Consider the following 18,339-nt stretch of genomic DNA (forward strand, 5'->3'; position numbering starts at 1 on the left):
ATCCCCAGGACCTGATCAAGTGTAACCTTGAACTCTTTGGGAAGCTAGAGAAGTGATTGCTGGGCCTCTTGCTGAGATATTTGTATCATTGATAGTCACAGGTGAGGTGTCGGAAGACTGGAGGTTGATAAACGTTGTGTCACTGTTAAAGAAAGGTGGTAAAGACAAGCCACGGAACTATAGATCAGTGAGCCAGACGTCAGTGGTGGGCAAGTTGTTGGAGGGAATCCAACTGAGGGACAAGATGTACATGTATTGGAAAGGCAAGGACTGATTAGGGATAGTCACCATGGCTTTGTGTGGGAAATCATGTCTCACATGATTTTTTGAAGAACTAACGAAGGGAACTGATGAGGGCAGAGAGGTAGATGTGATCGATATGAACTTCAGTAAGGTGTTCGACAAGGTTCCCCATGGGAGACTGGTGAGCAAGGTTAGATCTCATGGAATACAGGGAGAATTTGCCATTTGGATACAGAACTGGCTCAAAGGTAGAAGGTGATGGTGGAGGGTTGTTTTTCAGAGAGGAGGCCTGTGACCAGTGGAGTGCCACAAGGATCTGTGCTGGGTCCACTACTTTTCATAAATGATTTGGATGTGAGCATAAGCGGTATGTATAGCTAGTAAGTTTGCTGATGACACTAAAATTGGAGGTGTAGTGGACAGCGAAGAAGGTTACCTCAGATTACAACGAGATCTTGATCAGATGGGCCAATGGGCTGAGAAGTGGCAGATGGAGTTTAATTCAGATAAATGTGAGGTGCTGCATTTTGGGAAAGCAAATCTTAGCAGTACTTATACACTTAATGGTAAGGTCCTAGAGAGTGTTGCTGAACAAAGAGGTCTTGGAGTGCAGTTTCATAGCTCCTTGAAAGTGGAATCGCAGGTAGATAGGATAGTGAAGAAGGCATTTGGTCTGCTTTCCTTTAATAGTCAGAGTATTGAGTACAGGAATTGGGAGGTCATGTTGCGGCTGCACAGGACATTGGTTAGGCCACTGTTGGAATATTACATGCAATTCTGGTCTCCTTCCTATCGGAAAGATGTTGTGAAGCTTGAAAGGGTTCAGAAAAGATGTACAAGAATGTTGCTAGGATTGGAGGATTTGAGCTATAGGGAGAGGTTGAATAGGCTAGGGCTATTTTCCCTGGACCGTCAGAGGCTAAGGGGTGACCTTACAGAGATTTATAAAATCATGAGGGGCATTGATAGGATAAATGGACAAAGTCTTTCCCCTGGGGTGGGGGAGTCCAGAACTAAAGGGCATAGGTTTAGGGTGAAAGGGACCTAAGAGGCAACTTCTTCACTCAGGGGGTGGTATGTGTATGGAATGAGCTGCCAGAGGAAGTGGTGGAAGCTAGTCTGGATGGGCATATGGATAGGAAGAGTTTGGAGGGATATGGGCAAGTTGCTGGCAGGTGGGACTTGATTGGGTTGGGATATCTGGTCGGCATGGATGAGTTGGACTGAAGGGTCTGTTTCCATGCTGTCCATCTATGACTGTATAACTCTAAATGCACAATGTGCTGGCAGTCAATGCAGGCAGCCAATACATGTAATATTTTGTAAATTTCACTTTGCAAATCGAAGCGGGCTGACTCTAGATTGGGATACAGACAGACTCTGACCTCGCTCCTTTCATGCATTATCTGAGCTGAGATGTCACCTTTTCTTATAAAACCTTAAGTTATCTCGAGAAGGAACCTGACAGGAAGTTCTGGGACTTGCATATTATTGATACCTGCAATCCAGGTTTGTTCAGTATATAATTTCAGTGGCAGGATACTATAATGTTTTTCCATAAATTCCGTGTCTTATGATCTTGTACTCCACAACCAACTGAATAAGACGCAGCACTCCGAAAGCCGGTGCTTCGAAATAAACTTGTTGGACTGTAACCTTTTATTATGTTATATGTAACTTTGTCCAGGTTGGGGTGGATTCGCCATTTTAAATGACCCATAGTGTTCTGTTTTGGATGGGTTCAGGTGGATTGGCAGTGTTCAGTTACCCATATCGTCGAGGGATGTGCAGGTTAGGGTGGATTGGCTGTGCTAATTTACCCATAGTGCCCAGGGATGTGCAGGTTAGCATGGATTGGCTGTGCTAACTTAACCTATACACCCCTGGGCACTATGGGTAAGATGGATTCACTGTGCTAAATTCACTCTTTCATTAAGAGAGTGGTGCGTGTAAGGAATGAGCTGCCAGAGGAAATGGTGGATGCTTGTACAATTATGACATTTGAAAGGCATCTGGATGGAACTATAAAATGGAAGGGTTGAGAGGGATATGGGCCAAATGCTGGCAAATGGGTCTAGATTAATTTAGAATATCTGGTTGGCATTGACGAGTTGGACTGTTTCCATGCTGTATATCTCTGATTCTGGCTTGCCACATCTGTATGTTCAGTTTCTCCCTGGCGTCAGTGTTAATATCTTTGATGTCTCATTTTGCTCTCTCCTTTCCAGGGATGTTAACCACTTCATGTCTGGTTGTTCCTCAAGAACTTGCATTGCAGGTTCACCCTGAACTGACACTATTTTTTGAGCTTCCCAAAATCAGACCTGCTCACTCTCAGCAGTGGAGTTATCCAAACTTCAGAGAGATGTCAGTCTTGAAGTTTTTGCTGTTCTGCCCCTGTAAGATCCTGAATCAACACCTTCAGGAGAATTAGTTAGAGCGGTGTGAGATCAGAGGGGGAGAGAGAGAGATGGTGCTTTCAATTTTCAGATGTGGAATAACAAAAGAAAAGAATGTTCTGCAGAAAGTAGAATTGCTTGTTCTGAATTTCTACCTTGCACTGACAGTCATGACTTTTGTAATCTCTTTTTACAAAGCATTTGATGATATGAAGACAGAAGTTTCAAAATCAACAGATGAAGGGCTGATGCCCGAAACATCAACTTTCCTGCTCCTCGGATGCTGCCAGACATGTTGTACTTTTCCAGCGCCGCACTGTTCAACTCTGACTCTCCAGCTTCTGCAGTCCTCACTTTGACATCAATGTCCGACAGTCACTTAATCCATCAGGACTGCAACAATTTTTGACTGTGATTCTGTGAGAAGGAGCAAAGCCTTTTGGTTCCTGTTGGAGCACGTCTTCATCATCAATGGGACTGGATGAGAGACCCTACTGTTGCAGCGCACTGATTGTGGAACCTGAAGCAGTTATACGGCCTGGAAAGAGGAATTCACGGCAGGGAGGGGCTGTACATGCGTTTGTGTGCAGCTGAAGCTTCGGCCATGGAGAAACCCAATGGATCCCGCCCCATTCTGAAACCGTGGAAGTGTGGCGTCTGCGGAAAAGGCTTCCGTGTCCCTTCTATCCTGGAGACTCATCAGCGCAGTCATACTGGGGAGAGACCATTCACCTGCCCCGAGTGCGAAAGGGCTTCAGCTATGCCTCCGACCTGGTGAGGCACCAGCGGGTCCACACCAGGGAGAGGCCCTTCAGCTGCCCCGAGTGTGGGAAGGGCTTTAACCAGGCCTCCACCCTGCTGGCCCACAGGCAGGGGCACACCGGAGAGAGGCCGTTCTTCTGCACTGAGTGTGGGAAGGCCTTCAGCAATTCCTCCATCCTGCTGGCCCACCGGCAGGTGTACACTGGGGAGAGGCAGTTCACCTGCTTCCAATGTGAGAAGGGCTTTACCCGCGCTTCCCATCTGCGGAGGCACCAGCGAGTTCATGTGCCATCGCAGGGGGATTAAAGGAGGGATAGCCAATTGCCTTATTGACTGGACTATCAACCCAGTTCCGGGGACTGCCAGGTTTGAATCCCGCCATGGCAGATGGTGGAATTGGATTTTGGTCAGAAATCTGGAGTTCAGAACCTAATGAAGAAATGATTGTTTGGGGGACATCACCCATCTGATTCACTCATATCCCTTTTTAGGGAAGGAAACCGCTGTTGTGGGGAAGGATTCACTCAGTTGTCCCAGCTGCATTCTTTACCCGGTCTGGCCTACACATAACTCCAGACCCACAACAGCATGGTTGACTCTTCATTGCCCACCACTGCCACCAGTCATTGAGTGGGGAAAGACTTACTTGTTTACAGGGTATGGGTTGAAATTGCTGAGTGAGGCAATACTTCCTACAGTTAAGGCTGTGCCAAGGATCCAATTACAAACTGACAACTCAGTGGTGACCATCGGAAAGAAGGTGAGGTGGTGTGGGGTGGGGGTGCACGCTTTGACCTTGAGCTATTTAAAAAGCAGCTACTTTTTCTACACCTTTATGCTGGGGGGGATCTGAAGCTGTAACAACGTTGGGTCACAATAAAGGTTACCTGAACTTATCGCCGGGCTCAGACTCTCATTGAAGGCTTTGAGCTCCAAGAGGTTTTTAGTTTAAAGTTGCTCATTTCATTTCAGCCTCCTGCACTAAGTTTCCAATGCCATGTATCAGATGGAGCAGTGAATGAGTAGCTAGTATCGTTAGATGTAAATTTTTCAGAAGTGCAGGTACTGCACCGTTTCATCAGCATTGTATAGTTTACTGGCAGCAGCGGGAGATGTGGGCTGTGTCCACTGGAAACGGTGTGGAGGTGCCGGTGTTGGACTGGGGTAGATAAAGTTAAAAATCATAATACCAGGTTATAATCCAACAGGTTTATTTGGAAGCACTAGCTTTCAGAGTGCTACTCCTTCATCGGGTAACTGTTGCCGGGGAATAATACACCGATTGTATAGCAAAAGATCACAGTGTCATGCGACTGATAGGATATATTGAACAAACCTAGATTGTTGTTATGTCTTTCATCTTTTAGAATGGGTTGCAGGTTTTGGTTCATTAATATGTAAATCCCAGAACATCTTTAAAATCACGTTCTCGAGATGACTTAATGTTTTATAAAAAAAAAAGTGACATCTCAGCTCAGACAATGCATTAAAGATGTGAGGTTCGAGTCTGTCAGTATTCCAATCTTGAATCAGACTGGTTCTATTTCCAAAGTAGGAATTTATAAAATATTGCATGGATTGACTGCCTGCAGATTGTGTGCTTTTTGAGCAAAATTGAAAATATCTGCAAATATAATTCTGCCAATATAAATTCACTCCATAGAGTTTTGTGTGTATGTGAGTTTGTGTGAGTGCGTGTGTAAGACTGAAGTGTGAGTGTGATGAAGTTTAAGCCTGTGAGTGTGTGGTGTGTGTGTCTATGAGAGGTATGAATAAAGGTGAGCGGTTGCATTTTGCTAAACAAGGAAGGGCTGGACTTAGTGAGTTTTGAGAAGATTTGTAGCTCAGGTTGAGGTTTTGGATGTAGGGTTGCTTGCTGAGCTGCAAGGTTCATTTCCAGATATTTTGTTACCTACTGGGTAACGTCTTCAGTGGGCTTCAGGTGAAGAATGTAGGAATTTTCAGGATTGCTATGTACAGTTAATGGTAGGTCCCTGAGTCATGTTGTAGAACAGAGATACTTTGGCGGCAGCAGTGGGGGAGGAGTTAGGGGGTTCAGGTATATAGTTCTTTTGAAAGTTGCATCACTGGTAGACAGGTGGTAAAGAAGGCATTTCGCACCATTGCCTTCACTGTCCACCCCATTGAGTATAGAAGTTGGGACATCACATTGAGGTTGTACAGGATGTTGGTGAGGCCACTTTCTGGGTACTGAGTACAGTTTTGGTGGCTCTGTGATAGGAAGAATACGATTAGAGAGGGTTTCGTAAAGATTTACCAGGATGTTGCCAGGACTGGAGGGTTTGAGTTATAAGGAAAGGTTGGGACTGTCTTCATTGGAGTGTAGGGGGTTGACGGGTGACCTTACGAAGATTTATAAAATTATTAGGAGTGGAGGTAAAGTGAATAGCAAAGAGCTCTTCCTTAAGACCATAAGACACAGAAGTGGAAGTAATGTCATAAGTCCATTCCGCCATTTAATCATGGCTGACGGGCATTTCAACTCCACTTACCATACACTCCCCATTGAGATACCAAGAATTTATCAATCTCTGCCTTGAAGACATTTAATGACCCGGTCTCCACTGCGCTCCATGGCAATGAATTCCACAGGCCCACCACTCTCTGGCTGAAGAAATGTCTCCTCATTTCCATTCTAAATTGACCCCCTCTAATTATCAGGCTGTGCCCATGGGTCCTAGTGTCCCTGTCTAATGGAAAAAAACTGCCTAATGGAAAAAAACATCCACGCTTTTTAAGCCATGGACTATCTTGTAAGTTTCTATTAGATCTCCCCTCAACCTTCTAAATTCTAATGAATATAATTCCAGGATCCTCAGCTGTTCATCGTCTGTTAGGCCTATGATACCAGTGACCATCGTGTGAATCTCCGCTGGGCACGCTCCAGTGCCACTATGTCCTTACTGAGGTGTGGGGCCCAAAATTGGACACAGTATTCTAAATGGAGCCTAACCAGAGCTTTATAAAGTCTCAGTAGCACTTCGCTGCTTTTACATTCCAACTCTCTTGAAATAAATGACAACATTATATTTGCTTTCTTAAGCATGGACTCAACCTGCAAGTCAACCTTTAGAGAATCCTGGACTAGCAGTCCCAGATCCCTTTGTACTTCGGCTTTATGAATTTTCTCACTGTTTAGAAAATAGTCCATGCTGTATTCTTTTTTCCGAAGTGCAAGACCTTACATTAGCTTACATTGAATTTCATCAGTCATTTCCTGGATCACACTCCTAAACTGTTCAAATCTTTCTGCAGCCTCCCCACCTCCTCAGAACTACCTGCCTGCCTGCCTAACTTTGTAACATCAGCGAACTTCGTGGGAATGCCCCCAGTCCCTTTATCCAGATCATTAACATCTAAAGTGAACAGCTGTAGCCCCAACACTGAGCCCTGCGGGACACCACTTGTCACCAGCTGCCATTCCGAAAAAGAACGTTTTATCCCAACTCTCTGCCTTCTCTCAGGCAGCCTATCCTCAATCCATGCCAGTAGCTCAACTCGAAAACCATGGACCCTCACTTTACTCAGCAGCCTCCTAATGAGGCACCTTATCAAAGGCCTTTTGGAAATCTCGGCAGATGACATCCTCTGGGTTTCCCAAGTCTAACCTACTTGTTAACTCTTCAAGTTTGTCAGGCACGACCTCCCCTTACTAAATCCATGCTGACTTATTTTAATGCTGAAAATGTGTTGCTGGAAAAGCGCAGCAGGTCAGGCAGCATCCAGGGAACAGGAGAATCGACGTTTCAGGCATAAACCCTTCTTCATGATTTTAATCCAAACCATGTACTTCCAAGAATTTAGAAATCTCATCCTTAACGATAGATTTTAGAATTTTATCTACAACTGAGGTTAGACTAATCGGTGTATAATTTTCCAGCTTTTGTCTTGATCCTTTCTTGAACAAAGGACTTACAACAGTGATTTTCCAATCATCTGGGACTTTCCCTGACTGCAGTGATTTTTGAAAGATTACAACCAACATCTCTGCTAATTCTTCAACTACCTCCATCAGAACGCTAGGCTGTTGCTATCAGGGCCAGGAGATTTCTCAATTTTTAGACCTATTGGCTGTTCTAGCACTTTCTTTTTTTGTCATGGCTACCATACTCAATTCTGCCCCTGAACTCTCCTTAATTGTTAGGATATTACTCATGTCTTCCACTGTGAAAACTGACACAAAGTATTTATTAAGTTCTTCAGCTATTTTCTTATCTCCCATCACTAACCTTCCTGCATCAATTTGGAGCAGCCCAATTTCTACTTTTGCCTCTCGTTTGTTTCTTATGTATTGCAAAAAAACTTTTACTATCATTTCTAACATTACTGGTCCGCTTACCTTCATATTTGATCCTCTCCTTCCTTATTTCTCTCTTTGTTATCTTCTGTTTGTTTTTGTAGTCTTCCCAAGCTTCTGATTTCCCAGTGGTCTTGGCCACTTTATAGGCTCTCTTTTTCGTTGATACATTTCCTGACTTCCTTTGTCAGCCATGGCAGTCTTCTTCCCCCCCCACCCCCCACGCTGCCCGATAATCTTTATTTTTGGGGGGATGAACCGCTGTACTGTGTCCTCAATTACACCCAGAAATTCCTGCCATTGTTGCTTTACTGTCTTCCGCACTAGGCTCTGCTTCCAGTCAATTTTTGACAGTTCCTCCCTTATTGCCCTTTATTTAACTGTAACACCATTACATCTAATTTTGCCTTCTCTCTTTCAAACTGCACACTGATCTCCACCATATTATAATGGTGCCTCCTCAGTGTTCATTTGCTTTAAGATTTTTAATAAAGTCTGTCTCATTACATAGCACTAAGAATTGAAATATGCTCAGTTAGGCCACAATTGAGGACAGTGTGTAAGGGGCGAATGGCCTATTCCTAGCCTTTTGAAATTGGTTCTGGCTCTGTGGAAATAGAACCATTGAGTTGTAGAGCACAAAAAACAATCCTTCGGTATGTGCCAACCAGATAGCCTAAATTAATCTCATCCCATTTGCCAGTCCTTTGTCCATTTCCCTCTAAAACTTCCTATTCATGTACCTATCCAGATGCCTTTTACATGTTGTATTTGTACCAGCCTCCACCATTTTTCCTGGCAGCTCATTCAGTTCATACACCAACCTATATTTGAAAAAGTTGCCCCTTGGGGCCGTTTTAAATCTTTCCCCTTTCACCCAAAAACTAATGCCCTCTTGTACTGGACTCCCCCGCCCCAGGGAAAACCTTATCTTTTTCTCATATCCATTCCTGTCAAGATCTTATAAACCTCCATAAGGTCACCCCTCAGCCTCCAATGCTCCAAGGAAAATATCCCCAGCCAATTCAGCCTCTCCCTGTAGCTCAAACCCTCCAACCCGAGCAACATTCTTATAAATAATTTCTGAACTCTTTTAAGTTTCACAACATCCTTCTTGTTGAGTGAGTAATAGGCTGTGAACAATCTATTTAGTTCAGGTCGTAAGAAGGGGCTTTTCTTGAGGCGAATTAACTTTCACACTTTTTTTTTTAGTCCTTGGGTTCCTTTTAAATCTTTCCCCTCTCACCCTAAACCTGTGCCCTCTAGTTTGGGATTCCCCCTCCCCTGCGGAAGAGACCAGCAAAAGGAATGAGATGTGCAGTCACAGGGGAAATAAATTGTGACTCCCGCCTTTTTTATCCCAAATTGGCAATTGGACACAAACTCTGTCAGTAACAACCGGCACCGGTCGCCATTGGTCAGGTGGAGTAAGGTGCGCTCTGATTGGGCGGGGCGCGGATGACGCGCGTCACTGAAGGAGGAGACGGGAAGAAGAAAAACAAAGATGGCGGCGCGAGGCTGCGGTTTTCTCATCGACTCAGCGGGCGGTTTCTGACGGGGGGGGGGGCAGATAGGCACCGTTTACCTCAGAAAATACCTTTAAAATACATTTCAAATTAAAGCCGGAACTTTTCAAACTAAAGCCGGAACTTTTCAAACAAAACTTGTGAAGAAAAGGAGACAGCCCCCGGTGGGGTTTATTGTTTATTTGTGTATAATTCCCGGGGCCCGGGAAGGGGGAGGTGACGGTTACCGGGTGAACGAGAAAACAAATTAAAAATGTCGGCGGTGGAGGAGAGAGAGCCGGCGCCCGCGGCTTCTTCGGCGGCGGGAGGTAAAGTCCGGCGGAACACAAGCTGGAGGAGAGGCTGCACTCGGTGCTGTGCTGGACCGTGAGCCTGGAGCTACCCGCGGCTTCACTCTACCAGGTACCGGGCTGGGCTGAGGGGGAACCCGGGGGATAAGGCGGATCGCCATTAGCCTGAAGCCACAATCACTCCCATTCCTAAAACAAACATAATTTCTATTAGAATCACTATCTAATCCTCCATACACCTTCTATAATCCATGTAGGAGGGCAGGCTGTACCATCTGACTGAACTGTTCCGATGTTAAATTGTGTATAATGTATAGGTTTTTTTTTATATAAAATATACAATGTTATTTAACACATTAGATATGAAATACTGTCATCATGGGATTTGCAGCACTTTACAGCGCTGTAGAAGGTCACAGGCAATATTGTGTACGAGAGCCTGTGTAAACCTCTATGGTTATGTTTTATAAATGTGATTTGAGGTAATTGCACGTAAAATGGGTAGGATTATGTGTGTGTGTGTGTGTGTATGTAGGTAAGTTATTTAGATCCTGGGGTTTTGTCTTGCCCAGTGATGTGATGGAGGGAGGGGAGTGGGGGTACGAATTAATCATTCTACCAAATCCAGCATTTTGTTGAAGAGTTTCATTTCTTTGCGATTGTCATCTTCCAAAGAATCAACCTACCCAGTATTTAAATGGACATGTGCACATGTATAGTTGTGTATGAATGCTGGAAATCTCTTTTTTTTTAAAAAAAAATTCTTTACTTTATTTCCTGTTCTCCATGCATGGCGAATTGGACGTGTTTGATTTCTTTTTCTTGCAAGTGTTGTGAAAAGTAGTCTGATCATGTAAAAGTCGACCCTAGTTCTTCATAGACAACTGACCCATGTTTGTGAGACAGTGTGATGGCCGTCATGTTCCACTCCAGCTCTGCAGTCTGTCGGTTGTTCGGCTCTGTTCCTGTCTTCCAGTCCGTTGTCTGTATGTTCCACTCAGTTTTCAGAATTACCATAATTTTTTTTGCTTTATTCATCAGTTGAGCTTCTGCTTATGATACGGTATGAATCTTGACAGGCATGAATTTCAGCCCCTCAAGTAGTATCCAAGTAACAGTCGACCCCCTAAATTTAACCTTAAAAAGTAGTCAAAAATTTGACTATTACTTGAGTATATACGATATAAATGAATTAATGTTCATTGCTTCTTCGCTTTACGCTATTTTTCCTTATGAAAGGTTTCATAGGAATGCTCCACTTTTGGATAGTGGGGAAAACCTGTATCAGTACAACACAGTCGCAAGCCATTCTTATTTGGTTTAGGCACCCCTGTCAAGCCTGTGCCAATTCTTAATTCTCACTTGGACCTGCTATTTATTGCCCATGTGCGGTTTCTATCCTTCTGTTCATCTCGCGTTCATGTGTCTATCAAGATACACCTTAAACGTTGCTAAGATGCCTCCTTCCACCACCCATCACCCCTCTGTGTGAAAAACCTACCCCTCCACTTCTCCTGTAGACTGCCCTCTTGCCTTGAACCTGTGCCCTTTTGTTGTTGTTTTCACTCTGGGGAATAAAAAAACCTCTGAGTAACATAGAATCCCTAGTGTGGAAAAGACCATTCGGCGCAACATGTGCACACTGACCCTGTGAAGAGTAACTGACACAGACTTATTCACCTCCTCCTATTACGCAACATTACCCCTTGACTAAAGCACCCTCTCCCAGAGCATCCACGTCCTTCTGATAGCGTGGTGACCAGAACTGCATACAATATTCCGAATGTGGTTGAAATAAATAGCTGTAATGTAACTTGCCAACTCTCACACCCAGGAAAGGCAAGCGTCCGATGTGCCTTCTTGACCACCATACCCACATCTGTTTCCACTTCCAGCTCCCTCTGCATGCCAGTGCTCCTAAGAGTTCTGTCATTTATTGTACAGTTCTTGTATTTCTTTCTCCCTTGTGGCTGTATCCAGCTTCCCCTTAATTCTACTCCCTCTTCATCTCTTTGCCCACTCATCACCCCTCCACACATCAGCATATCATAAGACCATAGGAGCTGAAATTAGGCCATTCATCCCATTGAGTCAACTCCACCATTCAATCGTGGCTGTTAACTTTCTCAAGCCCATTCGTCCCGGAACCCTTGATCCCCTTGATACTCAAGAACATTTCTGTCTCCATCTTAAATCTGCTCAATGACCTGGCCTCCACAGCCTTCTGTGGCTGTGAATTCCATAGATACACCACTCTCTGGCTGAAGAAGGCTTTCCTTATCTCACAACTAAAGGGTCTTCCTTTTCCTCTTAAGGCTGTACTCTCGGGTCCTACTTTGTCCTAACAATGGAAACATCTTCCCAACATCCACTCTGTCCAGGCAGTTCAATATCCTGTAGGTTTCAATTGTAACCCCCCTCATCCTTCTAAAATCCATATAGTCCCAGAGTCCTCAAAAGTTCCTCATATGTTAAACGTTTCATTCCTGGGACCATTCTCGTGAACCTCCTCTGAACACCCTCCTGGGCCAATACATCCTTGCTAATAGGAGGCTCAAAACTGCTCACAATGCTGCAAATGTGGCCTGACCAGAGCCTTATAGAGTCTCAGAAGTACATCCCTGCTTTTGTATTCAAGTCCTGTCAAAATAAATGCCATTATTGCATTTGCCTTCCTAACTACTGACTCAACCTGCAAGTTTACTTTGAGAAAATCCTGGACTTGAACTCCCAAGTCTCTTTGCATTTCGGATTTCTGTATTTTCTTCCCATAATCCTTCTGTTCCAACAGTGACTGTCTGGTGTCAGGGCAGCACTAGTGATTTCCTGACATGTGGATTGTATTTGGGGATACCAAGGAATGTCAGGAACTGCGAGTATCTCAGGAGCAGTCGTTATTCCTGGAAGAGGCAGACAGGAATGTGGTGTGGTCCTGTAAACTCCAGAACTTTGATAACTTCATGAGTCAGCAATAACGCTTTCTGGACCAAGAAACGAAAGGGCCAATGAGAAACTGCTACAAGGGAGTCAACAAATAACATACATTAACTATCGCTGGGAAGAAGGAGGCAAAACAATGAGCTGTTTCTTTGGACAGATGAGATAATGGTGTTTAATAACTGTGTGACAAAAGGACAATTAATTCTGCTTGAAGAAGGAAGGCCTTGGTGTAGAGGGCATACAAGGAGCAGGAAAATCAACATTTCGGGCAAAAGCCCTTCATCAGGAATCCTGTATTCCTGATGAAGGGCTTTTGCTCGAAACGTCAATTTTTCCTGCTCCGTGAATGCTGTCTGAACTGCTGTGCTTTTCCAGCACCACTCTAATCTCGACTCTGGTTTCCAGCATCTGCAGTCATTGTTTTTACCTTGGCGTAAAGGGGTTAATTGCAGGACAGGCTGTTTCAAACAGGTGGAAAACCCTCAAGGATAAGAAGGTAAGCTACAGACCTGAGGTCTCCAGAAGTGTGGGGAGATGGTGTTAGAATCTAAAGAAACGTTACACCACAAATCTGAAAGTGACGGAACTCCACCAGAATTCAACTCCAGAACATTTCACCTGCAGTGCTTGGAAGAACAACCCTGCATCAAACCCCTGTAAACTTCCAGAGATGGGCACTGTTGGTAGAAACAATGTTAAATTCCGCCATCATTTGGGTGATAGCCAAGATTTGGGGGGTGAGGGTGAACTTGCTTACTTGAGGGGTTTTATATTTTGGTTCCTACCTACAATAAAGTGTAAATTATGATTCAACAGTTGGTTGTCTGTGCAGTTTCTGAGTCAGTATTCAAATGAAAGCGATTCACCCACAATCAGAGTGATAGGCTAGGATTAATAATGACTCCTTTGCATTCAGCAGGACGGCACGTCAATACGTTATAAAGCGAATGCTGAATCCCCTCCCCTCAGATCTCAAACCAAAACACCAAAAGAGGAGCGCATTGCCCTATAATCAGAAAATTAGTGTGAAAAGAAGTGTCATCTGCTCTAGTCTTAAAAACAAAAATAAATCCCTGACACTTTAAAAATCAACAAAAAGCAATTTACATATCCAACTTGAATGGTGAACAACTGAACTAAACTATTAACAAACCTAATAAATCCCTTCGAACTACTGACGATTCTGGCATGAAACAGGATTTTTGTCATATGCTGTTCCAGTAAATACAAGACCCACTAAAACAACAAGAAATAGAATTTAGTCTCTCAGATTACATCTTCCAGAATATTCTAAGCATCCTTCTATTGAATATTTTGTCAGGAATGCCTCCTGCAATTCCTGCTCTTCTGGTTTTTTTGTAAATGATGCTGTCTCATTCACAGCTGACTGTCAGAGCTGATGTCTCTCTCTAGTGCTGAGGACTCTTAGCTCTAGCAATGGGGAGTTAGCTCTGGGGTTCTGTCCAACTGTCCCCTTCTTTTATACCCTTGATGCCATATTGAGTTTTTACAATAGGATTGGTCCTCTGTTATCAAAACCATCAGATTTAAATTTAATAGATATTGGTATCCAAAGGACCGGATTTAAATTGATTGGCTAAATTGAAAAGTCATTATCTTGGCCTGTTAACTGCACAACCTTGTGATAGAAATGTTTCTGTTTGTGTGCTCTCTGTTGTGATGATGTTATTCCTTTAAGAAGATTATGTCATCTTGATTTTTTTTCCCCCAAGAGGGGTTGTAAAAGGCAGAGGGTCCGATTCGACTGGGCTAAGGGACTTCACTAATGGCCAACAGATATTGGCAAAGGCAACAATCGGAAAAAGGTTTGAGATTTTTTTTTCTGAAACACTTCTACAGCGAAACAGTCTGTAAGGTCACCCCCCAGCCTCTGACCCTCCAGGGAAAATAGACTGGGGCTATTTCAGCCTCTTGCAACAGCTCAAACCCTCCAACCCTGGCAGTATCTTTGTAAATCTTTTCAGAATCCTTTCATGTTTCACAACTTGTTACAAACATGTCGACTAATTCAGAGAAGCCTCTCAATTACAGCTGTAAATAGAGAAAGTGTGTTTAATCATGAGTCATGAATAAAGGCTGTATTAATCTTTTATTGTGAAGTTTTACTCCTACATCTCCAAACAGAGCATACAAACCTGGTCAGAAGGGAGTGATTGAAAAAATATGTGGAGCAAATATTTTAAGAGTGTGGCTTGTGTATGGAATGAGCTGCCAGTGGAAGTGGTTGAGGTAGGTACATTAACAACATTTAAAAGACATTTGGTCAAACACATGGAGAGGAAAGGCTTAGAAGGATAGTGGCCATGTGCAGGGAAATGGGGTTACTGTTGATGGACATTTTGGTCGGCATGGACCAGTTTGGGCCGATGGGCCTGTCTCCGTGGAGTAGCACTGACTCGTGTCTCTTTGTCTCTCCAACAGTTTTGAGTTTTCAAATGAGCATCTCACTTAGTCACACAGAATAAAATCCGATCTCGTTAGTCAACTCTGATGTGGAAGTGCTGGTGTTGGATTGGGCTGGACAAGGTCAGAAGTCAAATGGCACCAGGTTCGAGTCCAACAGGTTTATTTGAACTCAAGATTTCAGAGCACTGCTCCTTTGTCGGTGAAGTGATGAAGCAGCAGCATTGAAGAAGGAGCAATGCTCCTAAAGCTTGTAATTTCAAATAAACCTGTTGGTCTCTAAGCTGGTGTTGTGTGATTTCTGATATCTTCTGCTGTGGGTTTGTGTCGACCTTAATGGGATATTTTGTCCAACTCGGCATTTTTAAACAGTATCACTTGGAGGGATTCACTTGAAACCTTTCAAGAGGTGAGTTCAACAAGACTGAACTATTCAAAGTTACTTGGACTCAATTTTAAAACTTACATCAGGACCAGTAGACATAGAGATGTACAGCACAGAAACAGACCCTTCGGTCCAACTCATCGACGCTGACAAGACATCCGACATTAATTTGGTTCCATTTGTCAGTATTTGGCCCATTATCTTTCTGAACCCTTCCTGTTCATGTCCGAAACCAGATGCCTTCTCAGTGGTATAATTGTACCAGCCTCCACTTTCTCTGGAAACTCATTCCATACATGCATTACCCTCTGCGTGAAAACATTGCCCCTTATGTCCCTTTTAAATCTCTCACCCAGCCAAATAGCCTCTCCCTGCAGCTCAAACCCTCCAACCCCCGGCAACATCCTGGTAAATTGTTTCTGATACAGAAGTCAATGTTTTGGGAAGAACCCTTCTTCAGTCCTGAAGGAGGGTTAATACCCGAAATGCTAACTTCACCTCCTAATGCTACCTGGCTTGCTGCGTTCTCCCAGCCTCCTGCTTGCCTACTTTGGATTCCAGCAACCGCAATTATTTTTTGTTTCTAACAAATGGTGGAGCAGACTCAATGGGCTGAATGACCTCATGTCTGCTCCAGTGGTCTTGTGGTCTGAGGTTTCTACGGATTCTTAGGAACGTGCAGTCCCAGACTCCGAGTAATGTCGCCCACTGGAAGCAAAGTTTATGGAATCACAGAATCCCTACAGAATGTAAACAGGCCTTTTGGACCAACAAGGCAACACCAACCCTCCGTACAGTAACCCACCCAGACCTATTCTCTTAACCCTATTACTTTACATTTACTTGGAGAAAGTGAGGACTGCAGATGCTGGAGATCAGAGTCAAGAATGTGGTGCTGGAAAAGCACAGCTGATCAGGCAGCATCCGAAGTCCAGGAGAATCCTGATGAAGGACTTATGCCCAAAACGTCGATTCTCCTGCGCCTCAGATGCTGCCTGACCTGCTATGCTTTTCCAGCACCACACTTTTGACCACTCTACATTTACCCCTGACTACTGCACCACACTTACACATCCCTGAACACTATGGACAATTTAGCTAGGCTAACTCAACCTAACTTGTACATCTTTGTATTGTGGGAGCAAAAGCGGAACACCCGGAGGAAACCCATGCAGACACGGGAGAATCAAACAGTAGATTCAAACCCGAATCCATGGCTCTATGAGGCAGTTGTGCTAACCACTGAGCCACCATGTCGCCCCGAGCCACTTTAGACTTGCACTTGGGGGTGCGAGGCAGTGTGCAGTCCAGAAATTTTTTTAAAAGCCCACCAACTTTCCCACTGCACCAATTGTCAGAGTGGGGCACAAGGTTTAATCCACAGTAGCGTCACTGGCAGTATCTGATTGTTGGGAGTACTGGTGCCCCCGCTGGTGTCTTCGCAAGTTGCTGGAAAATGTGAACCTCTTGCCACACTCAGGGCAGCTAAATGGCCTCTCCCCTCTATGGACCCGCTGGTGGGTCAGCAGAGCAGAAGAATTGCTGAAGCCCTTCCTGCACTCAGGACAGTAGAATGGCCACTCTCCCATGTGGACCCGCTGGTGGGTCAGTAGGTGGGAGGACCGGTTAAAGCGTTTCTCGCACTCTGGGCAGGAGAACGGCTTCTCCGCGGTGTGGACCCGCTGATGCCTCAGCAGGTGGGAGGAATTGCTGAAAAGCCTTCCCGCACTCAGGACAGCTGAAGGGCCTCTCCCCCGTGTGGACCCGCCGGTGGGCCATGAGGTTAGAGGAGACCGCAAAGCCCTTCCTGCACACTGAGCAGGAGAATGGCTTCTCCCCGGTATGGACCCGCCGGTGGGTCAGCAGTTGGGAGGGCTGGGGAAAATTCTTCCCACACTCAGGGCAGGAAAATGGTCTCTCCCCAGTGTGGACCCGCTGGTGTGTCAGCAGGGAGGAGGAACTGCTGAAGCCCTTCCCACATTCAGGGCAGGGGAACGGCTTCTTGCCTGTGTGGACCCACTGGTGCCTCAGCAGGGCAGAGGAATCGCTAAAGGCCTTCCCGCACTCGGGGCAACTGAATGGCCGCTCCCCCGTGTGGACCCGCTGGTGCTTCAGCAGGTCAGAGGATTTGCTGAAGGCCTTCCCACAATCAGAGCAGGGGAAGGGCCTCTCCCCGGTGTGGACACGCTGATGCGCCAGCAAGTGGGAGGAGTGGGTGAAGCTGTTCCCGCACTCAGGGCAGGTGAATGGTCTCTCCCCAGTATGGACTCGGCGGTGGTCCAGCAGGTGGGAAGAGCGGATAAATCCCTTCCCACACTCTGGGCAGGAGAACGGCCTCTCCCTGGTGTGACTGCGCTGATGAATTTCCAGGGCAGATGGGACACTGAAGCCTTTCCCGCAGTCACCACACTTCCACGGTTTCTCCATGGGGCGAGATTCCTCTGGTTTCTCCATGGCCAAAGCTTCAGCTGCACACAAACGCATGTACAAACCCTCCCTGCCGTGAATTCCTCTTTCCAAGCTGTATAATTGTGACAGGCTGCACATTCAATGCGCTGCCTCAGTAGCGTCTCTCATCCAGCTCCACTGATGCTGAAAGCGTACTGAAACAGAAACCAAAGAATTTTGCTCCTTCTCACAGAATCATAGTCAAAAATCGTTACAGTCCCAATGGATTGATTGACTGTCTGTCATTGACGTGAAAATGAGGACTGCAGACGCTGGAGAGTCAGTCAAAATGTGTGGTGCTGGAAATACACAGCAGGTCAGGCAGCATCCAAGGAGCAGGAGAGTTGCTGTTTCGGGCATAAGCCCTTCAACTACTGAATTTGAAACTTCAGTCTTCAAATCTTCAAATGCACTGGAAAAACAGATTATGAAAGTCATCACTGTCAGTCAGGGTAGAAATTCAGAGCAAGCAATTCTACTTTATGCGGAACATTCTTTTCTTTTGTAATTCCATGAAATTGAAAGCACCATTACCCTACTCTGATTGCTCTACATTTACACCTGATTAATGCATCTAACCTACACATCCTGGACACTATGGACA

General features: G+C 45.0%; 1 pseudogene; it reads right to left on the minus strand.

The window, feature by feature from the left end:
• Positions 1-16,660: 16,660 nt before the first annotated feature.
• On the minus strand, positions 16,661-17,771 carry LOC148143042 (uncharacterized; annotated as a pseudogene).
• Between the last annotated feature and the right edge of the window lie 568 nt (positions 17,772-18,339).

Source organism: Chiloscyllium plagiosum, unplaced genomic scaffold (assembly GCF_037043375.1).
Source record: "Chiloscyllium plagiosum isolate Xiang-an unplaced genomic scaffold, Cpla_swu_hap1 HiC_scaffold_27, whole genome shotgun sequence".
NCBI classification, from domain to species: domain Eukaryota; kingdom Metazoa; phylum Chordata; class Chondrichthyes; order Orectolobiformes; family Hemiscylliidae; genus Chiloscyllium; species Chiloscyllium plagiosum.